The sequence below is a fragment of the Petaurus breviceps genome, unplaced genomic scaffold (assembly GCF_028583685.1).
Source record: "Petaurus breviceps papuanus isolate PSGF00001 unplaced genomic scaffold, PetGlider_PUasm1.0 110, whole genome shotgun sequence".
Taxonomy (NCBI): domain Eukaryota; kingdom Metazoa; phylum Chordata; class Mammalia; order Diprotodontia; family Petauridae; genus Petaurus; species Petaurus breviceps.
Genome location: NW_027185597.1, coordinates 208,903 through 223,702, shown reverse-complemented (window position 1 = coordinate 223,702; position 14,800 = coordinate 208,903). Strand labels below are relative to the sequence as shown.

General features: G+C 39.2%; 1 protein-coding gene across 1 annotated transcript in view; it reads left to right on the top strand.

Moving 5' to 3' along the window:
* LOC138156652 (olfactory receptor-like protein OLF3) overlaps positions 1–14,800 on the top strand; it is a 90,697-nt gene that overhangs the window by 67,831 nt on the left and 8,066 nt on the right. The window contains exon 3 of the transcript XR_011167201.1: positions 14,482–14,711. The gene's annotated coding sequence lies outside the window, so the exon portion shown is untranslated. The remainder of the gene's footprint in view (positions 1–14,481; positions 14,712–14,800) is intronic.

The window sequence follows — 14,800 nt, the reverse complement described above, 5'->3', positions numbered from 1 at the left end:
ACCCAATTTTTCGACACTAGCAGGGTCATGAGAAAAAAGGAATGGAGATATTATCAGATATTTCCACACTATGTTGAGGATAACTTGGCCATGGCAAAGAGGGAACACAGAACATCCACATTAAGTCCATTACACACCAAACAGTGATCATTACCACTTTCTGTGAAAGTTCATGGAGTGGTGGGGTCAAGATAGTGGATTATGGACAGTCACCCAGCTAAACTCTCCCAACATTCCCCTCCAAACAACTTTTAAATAGTACTTCAAATAAAATTTTGGAGCAGCAGAGCCAACAAAGGGTCAGGGTGAGACCTTTTTTTATCCTAAGATTATTTTTCTAGCCTAAGAAAACCTGAATGTTATGGAGGAGAAGACTGTGGCACTGGGGTAGAGGCCTCTCCAGAGCCCACATACATAGCAGTGACAATAGCAGCCATGGCAGCAGCAGCAACTTCAGTAACTCTTAGGCCAGAGATGGCAAGTTGGACAACTGGTCAGAATGAGATTACAGGTGACACTTTTCTTATAGTAGATGTAGCTGGTGCTGATTAGTTACTCTTTTGCTCATATTCAGTTCTGTGTCAAGGTTCCAGGGAAGAGAGGAGCACTAGAGGTTAGTTACAAGGGAGCAGGGACCCTGGTTACAGTTCCAAGACAAAGAGGAATGCGCATGTGTACAGCTGCAGAGGAGCAGGGGTCCTTCCTAGGTAAAGAACAGAATGCAGACAAGGAGAGCAGTGACCATATGTCTCTTAAGATAATACTACCTGGGCTATACCAAAAACTAACACCAAAAATAGTATCAAAGAAAAATGAAATTTGGGCCCAAACTCAACAAGAATTCCTGGAAGAATTAAAGAAAGAGATTGTAATGGACACTGAGATATAACAGGACAGCCACGCCAATTATAATTTGATAGGAGTGTTTATTAACTGACTGGGACTGCCTCTCAGACCAAAAGACAGCCCAGAGCCTTCTGTTAGACATAATTTTATAGACAATGTGATTGCTAGCAACAGAACATGTTTAGCATTTGTTAGCTAAACATTGTTTCCATTAGCATTGTTTCCATTGAAGCAAAGCTTTCTAGTTTTATTCTTATTAAGGCAAAGCATTCCCAGTATTATTTCTATTCAAGCAAAATATTCTCAGTATTATTCTTATTGAAACAAAGCCTTAGTATTATTTCTACTGATGTGAAACAGACCTGAATCCGTGGGAATCTGTGGCATGTTTTTAGCAACACAGGTGAAACATTTCTTTACTATTGGAGCCTATTAGGTGGTTTCCAAGGAACCCAGTAGGGGTCCCCTCTAGCAGGTTTAAGGGGGCTCTAGTGTATAATTTCTGGTGGGCACTTCACTCCCCCCTTTTTTCTGGTTCATAGTTGTATCTCGGACTCATCTGAGTCCAGGGGCATAGGCAGTTCGGAGGGCAAACAGCTTAACAGCTTGAATCCTTGGTCTAACATAGGTAGTTAGGCAGTTAATAAGGCAGGGGGTCAATAGCAACCCCGGTGACAGCAAAGCAAATGGTCCTACAAGGGAAGTTACAAGTGATGTGAGCCAGGGGGACCAGTTAAAAAAAAAAAGAGATTGGTACCAAGACATAGATTGTTGATGATGAGCCTCTCTGTCAGCCAAATGTTGACGTACAGTAGCCAGAGATTCCCGAAGCACCCTGGGGTGGTTGACATAAAAACAGCAGGTTTGTCCAAGGGTCATACAAAAGCCACCTTGCTTGAGAAACAGGAGGTCTAAACCTCAGCAGTTTTGGAGAACCACTTCGGCCAGGGAATCTAGGGCAGTCTCCAAGTAGGAGATTTGGCTCTCCAAGTCCCGGATATCTGTGTAGACTTGGGAGGTGAGGGCTTCAAAATGACTATTTTCTTGTACTAGGGCTGTGGTTCCCACTGCTGCTGAACCTGCTATTCCTAGACCAACTAAGATAGGGACTAAAATGGGGACTGTTCTTTTATAGCAGGCTTGTAGCCCAAAATGTTCACGAGCCCCTTCTCCTGAATAAATGTATATCTGTGGAAGGACATGAACTAAAATGCAGAATTCGGGGGAGTTACCAGAAAGGAGGCTTTCTTGTACACAAGCAGTTAAGCCTAAGGTACAGGCAAACCAAGCATTTTTAGGGGCTAAGAAAACATTTGGTGAAAATTCCTGTTTGGGAAAAACCTCAACCACCAAAGCACAAAGGTTTGTATAGGGTGACTGCTGGAGGGTGTAGTCCCTAGATTTAATACACCAGGCTTGTCCCTGCACATCTCCTAATGTAAGCTTGGGGTGGGCAGGGAGATCGGGGCGGGTGAGTGTGGGCTTCCAATACTGAATTTCATGATCAGTTGAACCCTTTGACGAATTTTAACCTAGCCCAACAAAATAAGGGGGGGCAGGGTTCAAGCAAACCCAGCAGTCAGAAGTTAGGCTGGGATCCAAGGATTTTAGGAAAGAGAAAACAGTATCAAGAACATGAAAAGTATAAGAGTGGGCATGTAGCCTGGGGTTTGCCAAAGTAATTCCTGAACCTACAGGGGTTATGGTACAGTGTGGGTTAAAGGGCCCATGCGGAGTTTGATCAACTTCCGGAGGTGGGTTAAGAACCGGGTTGGGACCAATGGGAATGAGATCCCTTGGTACTGGAGTGCGTTGAATAGTAAACAAGGCTCCAGGCTCCCTTCTTGTAACATAAAACCTAATTCCCCAGGTCCTCCCCATTTTCCAAGTTTGTTTAGTCCAATTTAAAACCCTGATGACAACCGGGTTACCTGATTTAGGGGTATTACAATGAAATGAAATGTGGTGGTCATGGTTGCCACCGGAGACCCGGTCAACAATGGTTACACACTCCCAATTGACAGAGTGATATTTCCCGGTCCCCCCACAATCGGGAGACCCATCCTCAGGGCAGACATATGACTGGGTTGACCAAAGGCTGCTTTTCTGCTCCACAAGCAGCACCTTCGGTCCCCGCAAAATACATACCTGTGTAGGGAAACAACATAAATCTGGGGCTAAGCAGGGTACAGAGATCCAAGAAAAGGGTGGGCTGGCCATGAGTCACATTTTTGAAATTAGAGTTCCATCAATTGTCCTAGTAAGAGTCCAAAATACAAAGTGGGAGTGTAGGGGTTGGAACCAACTAAAGGCAAGAGTGCTAGAAGCAGGAACATCACAATAGTCTCTTGATTTTCAGTTGTAAGTCACTGGTGGGTTCTGCCACCCACAGGTCTGGAGAGCTGGGAGGAGTCATCACTTTGACATGGGAGAGGTGAATCCAGGCTTTCCTTCCAGTCACTTTAACGGCAGATGAGGTAGTCAGTATAACCTGGTATGGGCCAGTCCAATGGGGCTCAAGTGAGGAGTCTCGGGGTGGTTTGTGGGTGGGCACTCAATCTCCAATATTCACTGAGTGTGCAGGATCTTAGAGTGGTGAATGAGGAGTGGCCTGGTCCACTGCCCGAACCGTGTTTTGGACGTCTCAAAGAGCCTGGAGGGACTTGAGAAGTAAATCATTAACAGTCATACATAACAGCATTCAACACCTGAAATACAATAGGAGGTGGGGTGCTGAACAGAATCTCAAAAAGAGAAGTGAATTTTACACATATGTATTCAGTTACAAATATTAACACTTGCTTAGATGATAAAATAACTACAAATTCAGATTAAAACAGCAAGTTCTTTTCTGCTTTACAATTTGTTACATCAATTTAGCAAAAAACATGTCTTGCAAATAGAGGTTTTAGTGGGTCTCTTAGAATCACACTAGAGATTTTAAAAATTCCTTCTACAGGTATTTTCCTTCTGCGAAACAGTTTCAATGATCACTAAACCTTTGTGAAGGAAGTTAATTGAAAACTTTTAAATCATCTTAAGCAGTTTGCATAAACTTTCTATACATATTCTAATTCTAGATGAAAAATAATATTAGATTTTCCAATAAGCTAACATAAAGAAAAGCTCACATCTTTTACTGATTAGTTGTTCTGAGCATAGAAACCTGTTACAGAAGAAAAAGCCAGGGACATGTGACATTCCAAATATGTCAGGAGAAAACGTCATTGGCTCTGTGTAAATTCAGGTACAGTTACAGATATTCCATCTCATGCAGCATCTGTTCCACCTCATAGCTAGACTCAGGAATAGGTGGGAAACATTCCTTTTCAAAGGAACCTCATGGGTAAACTGAGCCAGGAGGGATCCCATCCCAGACAGAGGCTAAGATTGTCCCTTCAGCTGTTACCAAATGTAGACTTCCACCTGTTAACAGCACAGGATCACATTCCTCTGAGTAGCTAGTGGCATTTCCTCTCAGACACTGATTTAATGCAGACAACTATACCCAAATTCAGACTCAAAATAAAATTTAGTTATGGTCCCAAGTGCTTTTTACCTTAAACAACAAGCTTCACCAATCACAGCTTAGAGCCAGTTATAATTACTTCTATTCTCATGGGGCTGTGATAAACAATAAAAATGTATCAGATCTTATAATGTAAAGAATTCCTTTTACCATCCTTCTAGAATATAAAAGCCAATTTATAAAAATCCTTTTTGATCTTTGCAACTTCTTAGCAAGTTAGGCTCATTTAAAACTTCCTTTCTCAGGCTGAATGACCTGGAAATAATTTCTAGAGAATTTAACCGTTTTACAACATAAGCAAAATTTATATGAATTGTAAGCAGGAGAGACTGCTCTGAATGTGCAGAACTAGTCAAACAAATTTTTATACAATAATCAATAAACAATTTTAGGTTTTAACATTAAAACATTAGCCCAAAATAGCTTAGTTAACAGTTTTACAAGTTTTTCTGAATAGCAGATATACATATTTAAAGTAACACTACTGGTCTTACACAATTTTCTCCTCACTCAGGTGTTACAATATACAGTGTAGAAATAGAACAATAATATAAACTACAAGATGACATTACATTAATTGCCTTTTCAAATTACATATAAGAATGATTGATCTTACCAAGTGAAGAGGCTAGTTGACTTCTGACCTCATTTTCTTCTCTCTTTTTCTCATCTCCCCACTTTATAGATGAATTAAGACTCAGGGTTAAATGGTTTATTCCAGATCACACAACCAGTCAGTGCAGAGTTCAGAACACAATGCTTCTCACTGACAAGTTTTTTTTTAAGCTTCCAAGCATATTGCTTTATTAAGCAATGCACACCAATTACATAACAAATCTTTTCCAGGCCTTCCTCAATTTTGCTCCCCAGATACAGGGGGAGACACACTTTTGATGCATTAAAAACAATCAAATAAGACCAATTAATTAAAAGAAAAAATTAACCAGGCTGGGGCGGCTAGGTGGCATAGTGAATAGAGCACCAGCCCTGGAGTCAGGACAACCTGAATTCAAATCTGGCCTCAGACACTTAACACAAAAACTGGCCATGTGACCTTGGGCAAGTCACTCAACCTCAATTTCCCCTCCAAAAAACAACAACAACAACAACAACAAATTTAACCAGGCTACAAAATTAGGCAATCTGATTTCTAATTGGAGGAAAGATTTGGAGCTTTTCAAGTTGGGAAAGGGAAAGTGAACAAATGCAATAGCCTAAAATCAGAAAATTTGGTGTTCCATTCCCTTCAAGTGTCTGTATTCAAAGGAACATGGAAACAATAACTGATTAATCAGTAAAGGGCTAGTTAAGAACAGACTAATCTAATCCTCTCAATTCCCTCAGTTGTTTGAGATGTATAATTGTCAGTAAAGTCCTTGGATCTTTGGATCGGACAGGGTTTCTGGTCAGTATAATCTAGGTCCTTAGCAACGTTCTTTAATTCCTTGGCACTGGAACAAGCAAAGTGATTATTTACAGCAAGGGAGAAATCTCTTAGATGGTACTGAAGTTGGGGCTTCATGGTACAGAGTGAACTCTATATTTCAGGGGAAAACCCTCCATTTTTCTAAACTCATCACACTCAAAGGACATTATCAGCTTATACTCTAGCAAATAAACCTCTATGAATGCTTAGCTGTAGCAGACCTTGGTTATGGGGTAGTCAATTTTCCTGGAGCATTGAGGAGAGGATTTGGGGAACTTGAAGTAGAAATTTCAGGCTCTGCTTACTTAGAGAGGTGGACTTCAGGGTACCTGGGGATCTAAAACTTGTTGATGGGAGTTAGGTCAAGTACCCTTTTACTAAACTATTTAGGCTGAATAGCTCAGATGTAACACACACTTTAGTAGCTCAGATGTATCCCAGGCTTAGTATATGGGATAATGATTAACTTGTATTTGTCCCTTTGTTTCACAAGCTTCTTTTCCCTTGTTTAACTGTTCCCATGTCATTCAGAAAAAAAAAGTTCTATTCCAGGGGTTTAACCTTTCAGGTAGGCAGATAACAAGCCCGTGTAGGTCTGATGTAGCTACTGTACCTTCCCTCCTTTTTCTTTTTGGAGGAAGTTAACTCCAATTAACTTCCCTGCAGCCCTAGCTCAGTTATAGCCAGGACAACAGGGAGAAGAAAAAAAATCTTAATGGTTCAAACCTCTTACTGTCTTCTCAGCTCCATCAGAGCTGGATGGCAGGGGAGGGCTCCATAGCCCTAGCTAAGAAGAACTGGGACCACAGGGAAGAGAATCTTAGTGGAATTTTCTTTTTGACCTTTTGCTCAAATAAACTTTTCTTAGGTGTTCATTCCTTTAAAATTTCAGATCTACTCCAAGACTTTAAAAGAAACTGTTTCTCATACAACATACATAATACAACCATTTACCAGTAACAATCATGGTCTTAATTTTGAACTTTGAAGTAAAAACAATTGAATAACCAAGCTGGTGACCTTAAACTTCAGTTTTTGTAGTGCCAAATAGTAATCAGAATGAACTCAATTACCTGGATCTATATTCCCAATGATGTTGCACAGTTCTCTTTCTGTGACCCAGGAAAGGGTTAAGTGTTAGTCCTATTTCAAAGTGCAGCTTGAAAACCTACTTCTCTTTGATCATTGAAGTGACCCCTTTTCCCTTAGACAGATTTTTGGGGAGAAATTTCCCATTCTCTTTCTGTCCATTTGTCTTTCTACTTTGAGAACTTTGGCTGGAGTTCAAGGAGTAAAAGGAGAAGTGTGTTTCTGCCAGCAGCCTTTCTTTAAGAGATTATTAATCTTTCTAGCTCAGGTACAGCATTCTTTTTTTTTTTAAGCAATTGGGGTTAAGTAACTTGCCCAAGGTTACACGGCCAGTTATTTCTGGGTGTGGTGCTGAATATCTGAGTACAGATTTGATCCAGGTCATCCCAACACTGGAGCCGGTGCTCTTACTTGCTGAGCCACCTGGCCGCCCCTAAGGTACAGCATTCTTTTGGCTGCTTGGGTGCATTTGGCTTACAGGCTGGCAGATTTAAAAATTTCTTTACACAGACTGACAGAATATAAAAAAAAACACAGCAGGGCAAAAGGAAGAAGGTCTCCTCTTTTCTATCTGCCAGTATCTCAGAGAGAGGATATACTCAAAACAACACAACACACAGACAGTGACATCTAGCAACAAACAGATAGATAGATAACCACAAACAGACAGTTTAAGATACAGTAACACTTTAACAGCAAACACAAAATTCAGAAGAGAGGGAAAAGAGAAAAAAAACAAAACAGAAACTGTGCACTCCATCAGTGTCCTGACCTTGGAGGCCTGTAGGGGCCTTACCGCTGCGTCCAGCTAGCCTCCTACTTTTACCTGGGGCCGAGGGACAGAGTTCTTGGTGATCACCCCCTAGGCAATTTCATACACCCTGAGTACTCACCGCACAGAACAGAACACTCTTGGATGGAATTGAAAGAATTTGGATAGGACTTGGGTTCTCGTCTGCTCAGGGAAGCAATGCAAGCCTGGGGCCGAGGAATTTCACTCGGTGGCCTCCCCTAGGTCAGACTGCTCTCCTGGCCCTCCAGGGAGCCTGGTCCAGCTGTCAAAACAGAGCCAAAGGTTATCTCAGTGGAACCTCCAATCTGTAATGGACACTGAAATATAACAGGACAGCTAGGCCAATTATAATTTGATAGGAGTGTTTATTAACTGACTGGGACTGCCTCTCAGACTGAAAGACAGCCTCGGGCTTTCTGTTAGACATAATTTTATAGACAACGTGATTGCTAGCAACAGAACATGTTTCTAAGGGGTTAGCATTGTTTCCATTGAAGCGAAGCTTTCTCAGTATTATTCTTATTAAGGCAAAGCATTCCCAGTATTATTTCTATTCAAGCAAAACATTCTCAGTATTATTCTTATTGAAACAAAGCCTTAGTATTATTTCTACTAAAGTGAAACAGACCTGAATCCGTGGGAATCTGTGGCATGTTTTTAGCAACACAGGTGAAACATTTCTTTACTATTGGAGCCTATTAGGTGGTTTCCAAGGAACCCAGTAGGGGTCCCCTCTAGCAGATTTAAGGGGGCTCTAGTGTGTAATTTCTGGTGGGCACTTCAAGATGAATGGCAGAGGAAAACATGAGAAAAGAAATACGGGTGGTGTAGAAAAATTAAGGAAAGAGAATTAACAACTTGGTAAAAGAAGCACAATAAAAAATTCTTAAGAAAATAGTACCTTAAAAAACAATTGGTCTAATTAAAAAGAGGCACAAAAGTACACTGAAGTGAAGAACTTAAAAAGCAGGATTGGGGGAAAAAGTCAAATGGAAAAAGACATACAAAATTTCACTGAGGAAAATAATTCCTTAAAAATTTGAATTGGGCAAATGGAAGCTAATGACTCCATGAGACATCAAGAAACAATAAAACAAAGTCAAAAGAATGAAAAAAATAGAGACTTCTGGGAGTCAAAATGGTGACATAAGCAGTAAATCGTTGCTGCTCTGTCATATTTACCTCCCAAAACCTATAAAATAGCACCCCAGTAGAAATCCTGGAACAGTGGAAATACAGAATGGAGAGATGTTTTAGCCTGGGATGCTTGAAAGATAGGCAAGAAAGGTCCATCTCACTTGGGTAAAATGGGAGCACATTCTAGGACAGGAATCATCCCAGCAAACCAGCAGTAAGCCCTGCCTCTGCAAAACAGTGGGAAATCCTGAGCCCCAGTGTGGTAGAGCAGGCAAATACCAACAACAGGAGCCCCTAGGTGACTTAGCACAGCCAGGGGAACCAGAAGAGTCCAGCTCTGAGAACCACCACCTGCTTCAATGCAACCCCAGGCAAATAGGCAGACTTCAATGTGCTTGAGCACAGCTCAGGGCAAACAGATATCCTCCAGTGACACACCTCCATGTGCTCCAGTGTAGCACTAAGGAAATGCAGAAACACCCCCTGGGCCTCAGTATGCACCAGGTACCTGTACTAGGAACCCAGTTCAGCAACATGGGAGCTGCTAGATCCCTACATGATCCAGAAATACCAGTCAATCCTCTACTCCTCAGGGCAGTACTAGACACAAGGGTCACCCATGGGCCTCAGGGCAATATCAGCACAGCATCAGGCAAACAATAAGGGCATATAGCCACTAGCACAAGACGTCTGATACTGAGCTCCTTCCACCCTAAGAGAAGAAATCATATTAAAAAAATAAATAAAAGCTCTACCAAAAAATAAAAAGCAAAAATAATCTGACCATAAAAAGTTATTTTGGTGACAGGGAAGACCACAAAACAAACTCAGATGAGGACAACAATATCAAAACCCCTATGGGCAAAAACCAAAAGAAAAATGGGAAGTAGTATCAAATCTAGAAAGAACTCATGGAAGAGGTCAAAAAAAGGAGCTTAAAAATTATTAGAGAGATTTAAAAAATGGGGAAAAATGAAAGCACTGCAAGAGAATTATGAAAAAAAAAAGAGTCAACAACTTGGAAAACTGCATAAAAGATGGAATTGGCCATATGGAAAAGGAGATACAAAAATCCACTTAGGAAAACAACTCCTTAAAGAGTACAATTGGCTAAATGAAAAAAAAAAAGCACAAAAGTTAATAGAGGAAATCAACACCTTCAAAGGTAGAATTGGTCAAGTGGAAGCTAACAACTCTAGGAGACATCAAGAAGCAATAAAAATATTCAAAGGAATGAAAAAATGGAAGAAGATATAAAATATGTCAAAGGAAAAACAACTGACCTGGAAAATAGATCCAGGAGAGACAATATCAGAATCATGGGGCTGCCTGAAAGCTATAATCAAAAGGAGGACCTGAACAACATCTTTCAAAAAATTATCAAGGAAAATTGTTCTGATGTCCCAGAACCAGAGGACAAAATAGGCATTGAAAGAAGCCACTGATAACCTCAGAAAAGAGATCCCAAAATAAAAACTCCAAGGAACATTATAGACAAGTTTCAGAACTTTTGGGTAAAGAAAAAAATACTAGAAGAGACCAGGAAAAAAAAACCTGAAATATTGGGGAGTCATAATCAGGATTATACAGGACTTAACAGCTACAATATTAAAGGGCTAGAGGTCAAGGAATATGATATTCCAGAAGGTAAAGGAGCTAGGACTATAACCAAGAATCACTTACTCAGCAAAATTAAGCATAATACAATAAGGGAGAAAATGATTATTCAATGAAACAGAAGGATTTCTTGCTTTCATAAGGAGAAGACCAAAACTAAACCAAAACATGACCTCCAATATCAAGACTCAAGAGAAGCATAAACAGGTAAAAAAGGAAAAGAGAATATAAGGGATTCAATAGAGCTAAACTATTTACATCCTTACATGGGAAGATGATATTTGTAATTTTTAAAAACTGTATAACTAATAGTACAACTAATAATATACTTCTAGTACAGCTAGAAGGAATGTACACAGGCAGAGAGTATGGGTTTAAGATAAATTTTAGGGAACAACATAAAAAACTTTGAGAGATAAGAAAGGAGTACAATGGGTGCAGAAGGGAGTGAGAAGTTGAAGGCAATAAATTATTTCACATGAAGAGATATGAAAGACCTGTTACTTTAGAAGGAAAATGGGAAGGTGGGTGATAGGCATCATTTAAACCTTACTCTCATCAATATTGACTCAAAGAGGGAATAATATTCATGATGAGTTGAATATAGAAATCTATCTTACCCAACAGGGAAGTAGGAGGGGAGGAGATCAAGTAAGGGAGGGTGGGGACTGACAGAAGGCAGGGTAGATTAGAGGAGGTGGTAGACAGATGCAAAATACTGGTGAGGAGGGAAGGAGTGAAAGGAGAGAGAGGACAAACAGGAGGAAGTATAGAATGGAAGGAAATGCAAAATTCATAATCATAACTGTGAATGTGAATGGGATTAAATCTCCCATTAAACAGAAGTAGAGAACAGAGTGGATCCAAAATCAGAATCCTACAATATGCTGTGTACAGGAAGCACATTTGAAGCAGAGAGACAGAAAGTAAAGGTAAGGGGCTAGATTAGATATGCACCAAGTGATATAGCATCCAAATTCTTATAGGAGAAGTTAAGAGAGGAAGAAACAGACAACAAAACTATACTAGTGTGGGGTCTCATCTTGGAACTCTATAAATCCAACCAAAAAATTAAAAAAGAAATAAACTAAGGAGTTATATATAATATTAGGAAATACAGATATGATAGACCTTTGGAGAAAATTGAATGGGATCTAAAAGAAATATACATCTTTCTCAGCAGCATGGCACCCATACAAAAATTGACTATGGAATAGTGCACAGAAAACTCAAAATCAAATGTAAAAAAGGCAGAAATATTAAGTATATTCATTTTGGATAATAATGCAATAAAAATTAAGTTCAACAAAGGACAGTGGAAATATAGATTGAAAATTAATAATTTAATCCTAAAGAATAAGTGGGTCAATGACCAAATCATTGAAACAATCAATAATTTCATGAAAAAGAATAACAATGAAACAACATACCAAAATTTATGGGATGCAGCAAAAGCAGTACTTAAGAGAAAATTTATTTCTCTAAATTCTTACATCATCAAAATGGGAGAAGAAACACATCACATAAGGTTTGCTAATATGACTAAAATAAGAAAAATAATAAATGTGGGAGAGGATGTGGGAAACCTGGAACATGAATGCACTGTTTGTGGAGTTGTGAATGGATCCAACCATTCTGGAGAGCAATTTGGAAATACACCCAAAGGGCACCCAATCTGTGCATACTCTTTGATCCAGTAATACCACTACAAGGTCTGTATCCCAAAGAGATCATAAAAGAGGGAAAAGGACTTATATGTGCAAAAATATTTAAAGAACTTCTTTTTGTGGTGGCAAAATATTGGAAATTAACAGGATGCCTATCAATTGGTGTTTTTTATTAAAAATGCAAGGAATAACTGAACAATTTTTATCTTCCTACTTTATACTTCCTCATAAGAAGGCAGTGGCTACCTACTTTCCTCCTTCCTGAATGCAAGTAGCAGGAGACTGGGGGAGAGATTAAACTCAGCCTTCTGTACCTTGGTCTTTGGTAGAAGATAGGTTGGATATTGGGGTCAAAACTGTTAGAAATTCTACTGCTGCTGATTTTCTTAATATCATGTTGTGTACTATGTAAAAGGTTTTTTTCTTTATATTTTGCCTAAGTGATTTAACGTGGCTGAATATAAAACAAAGCTACAAATTTTCAGTTGACAAGTGGCAATGAGAGTTTTGGATTAGGATGTCTTAACTTGGGGGTCTTTGAACATTTAAAAATTATATTGATAGCTGTATTTTCATATAATTCATTTATTTTATAATCCTATTTTTTGAATATTTTTGTTCTGAAACATTTTTCTGAAAGAGTGCTTCACCATTCTGCCAAAGGGGTATATAACATACACAGAAGTTGAGAATCTTTGATTTAGAACCTGATAGTAATAATGAAAATATATCCCCCCAAAGGCACTGCATACAATACTCCCACTTCCAAATCTATATATACATATATTTATATACAAAAACTTTAATGCAAAACAAATTATGACAAGTGGATACAAATTTATAAATTGCTCTGAGATCAAATATATATACATATGTGTATGTATATATATATGTATATATATATATATATATATATATATATTTCTGCCTTTTGTGAACAGAGAAGGAGGTGGCACCTAAAGATAGCTTCTGAATAAGATGTATATCACCCACAATGAGGAAGTGGATAGTTCCAGTATATTTTGTCTTAGTCAAACACTTAGAACAGGATGTTGTTAGGAAGGGCATTGTAGCAGCAAGCACAAATGTCCTCAGGGTTTGCAGCTACCACAGGTTCTTGGATCTGCTTTGTTAAAGGAAAGCAACTCAAAATGGGTTAACAAGCTTACTTTAATCAGTCAGACATATATCATTTACCTTGTTCAGGGGAAATAGGTCAGCACCCCGAACTTCAAAGCATACAGGCAGAATTATCAAGACAGAAACAGATCAAGTAGACAGATTTCCAAACTGTCCAACCATTACATCCATACCCAGTCAACATCTGGGTTTTTCAAAGCCGGGGGACTCTCAACAACAGCTTCCCATAATTCAGATCAAATCACAGAACACTTCTTAAAGTGAGTCCCAAAACAAAGCTACACATCAGGGCTTATATAGCCTTCTCCTGGCTCAGAGAATGTAACAACCTTATTGACTCACTGGCCAATCAAGAAGTATCTACTGAAAAACAAGCCTCCCTCCCCAAGCTTCAGGTGCATTTTAGCCTAGGGGCAGGGAAGATCTTCCAAATTTGCATTCCCATTACAGGCATCAATAAACTTGTTATAGTTCAGTTGTTTTTCAGTTGTGTCCAGCTCTCCATGACCTCATTTGGAGTTTTCTTGGCAAAGACACTGGAGCGGTTTGCTATTCTTTTTTCCAGTTCATTTTACAGATGAGGAAACTGAGGAAAACAAGGTTAAGTGACTTTCCCATGGTCATATAGCTAGTAAGTGTCTGAGACTGGATTTGAACTCAGGGAGATGAGTCTCCCTGACTCCAGGCCCAGCACTCTATTCACTGAACCACCTAGATGCCCTGTCAATAAACTATGTAAGACTAAACTTCTAGTCAAAGTCATAAAAAACCAAAGTAACAGAAGACCAAAAGAGAAATAACTGGGATTGTGAAGAGCTCCAAGTTCATGCCATATGAATAAGGGTTGAAGGAACTTGGAAAACTGGGAAAACTTGGGAGAGATGACTTAGTGGTGATATGTTAACTCTGTTCCAGTATTTGAAGTGGAATAGTTTTCCTTAGAATGAAGTGGATTTCTCCTCATTTGAGTTCTTCAAGTAGAGATGGGAATGCCACTTGTTGAGAATATTGTAAAGCAAAATCTTGCAAAGGTATGGGTCAAACTACATGAATTTTATATTCCTTTCCAACCTTGAGATTTTGGGATTCTGTGATTATCAATGGTGAGTCTCCTTATTTGCTAAAGATTCTATTATATATAGGACATTTCTGTTTGGGTTATGTATGAAGATCTCTGGGTTAAAAGGGTCTGAAGAATTTAGTGACTTTTTTCTCTTGATTCTGTATTGCTTTCTAGAATGATTGGATAAATTTATAGCCCTACCAATTATAATATTAGGTAGGCTGTCTTCTCACAACCCCTCAAACACTGACTAAGACTATGAGATTTAAAGCAGAGAAGAATCAATGCCAATTTGGAAGTCTGCAAAAGGACAAAGCATTGTCAAAGAAGTTTAGGGAACAGAACCTGAAGCGGTCATCTCAAGTGGAACACAAAGTCTTGATTTGGAACACCAAATCAAGCAGGTAAGACAAGGGAAGTAGAATAATTTGAGGGCAAAGCAAAGGAATAGAGTGAATTAGAAGATAGGACAAATTGGTGAAAGCTAGGAATT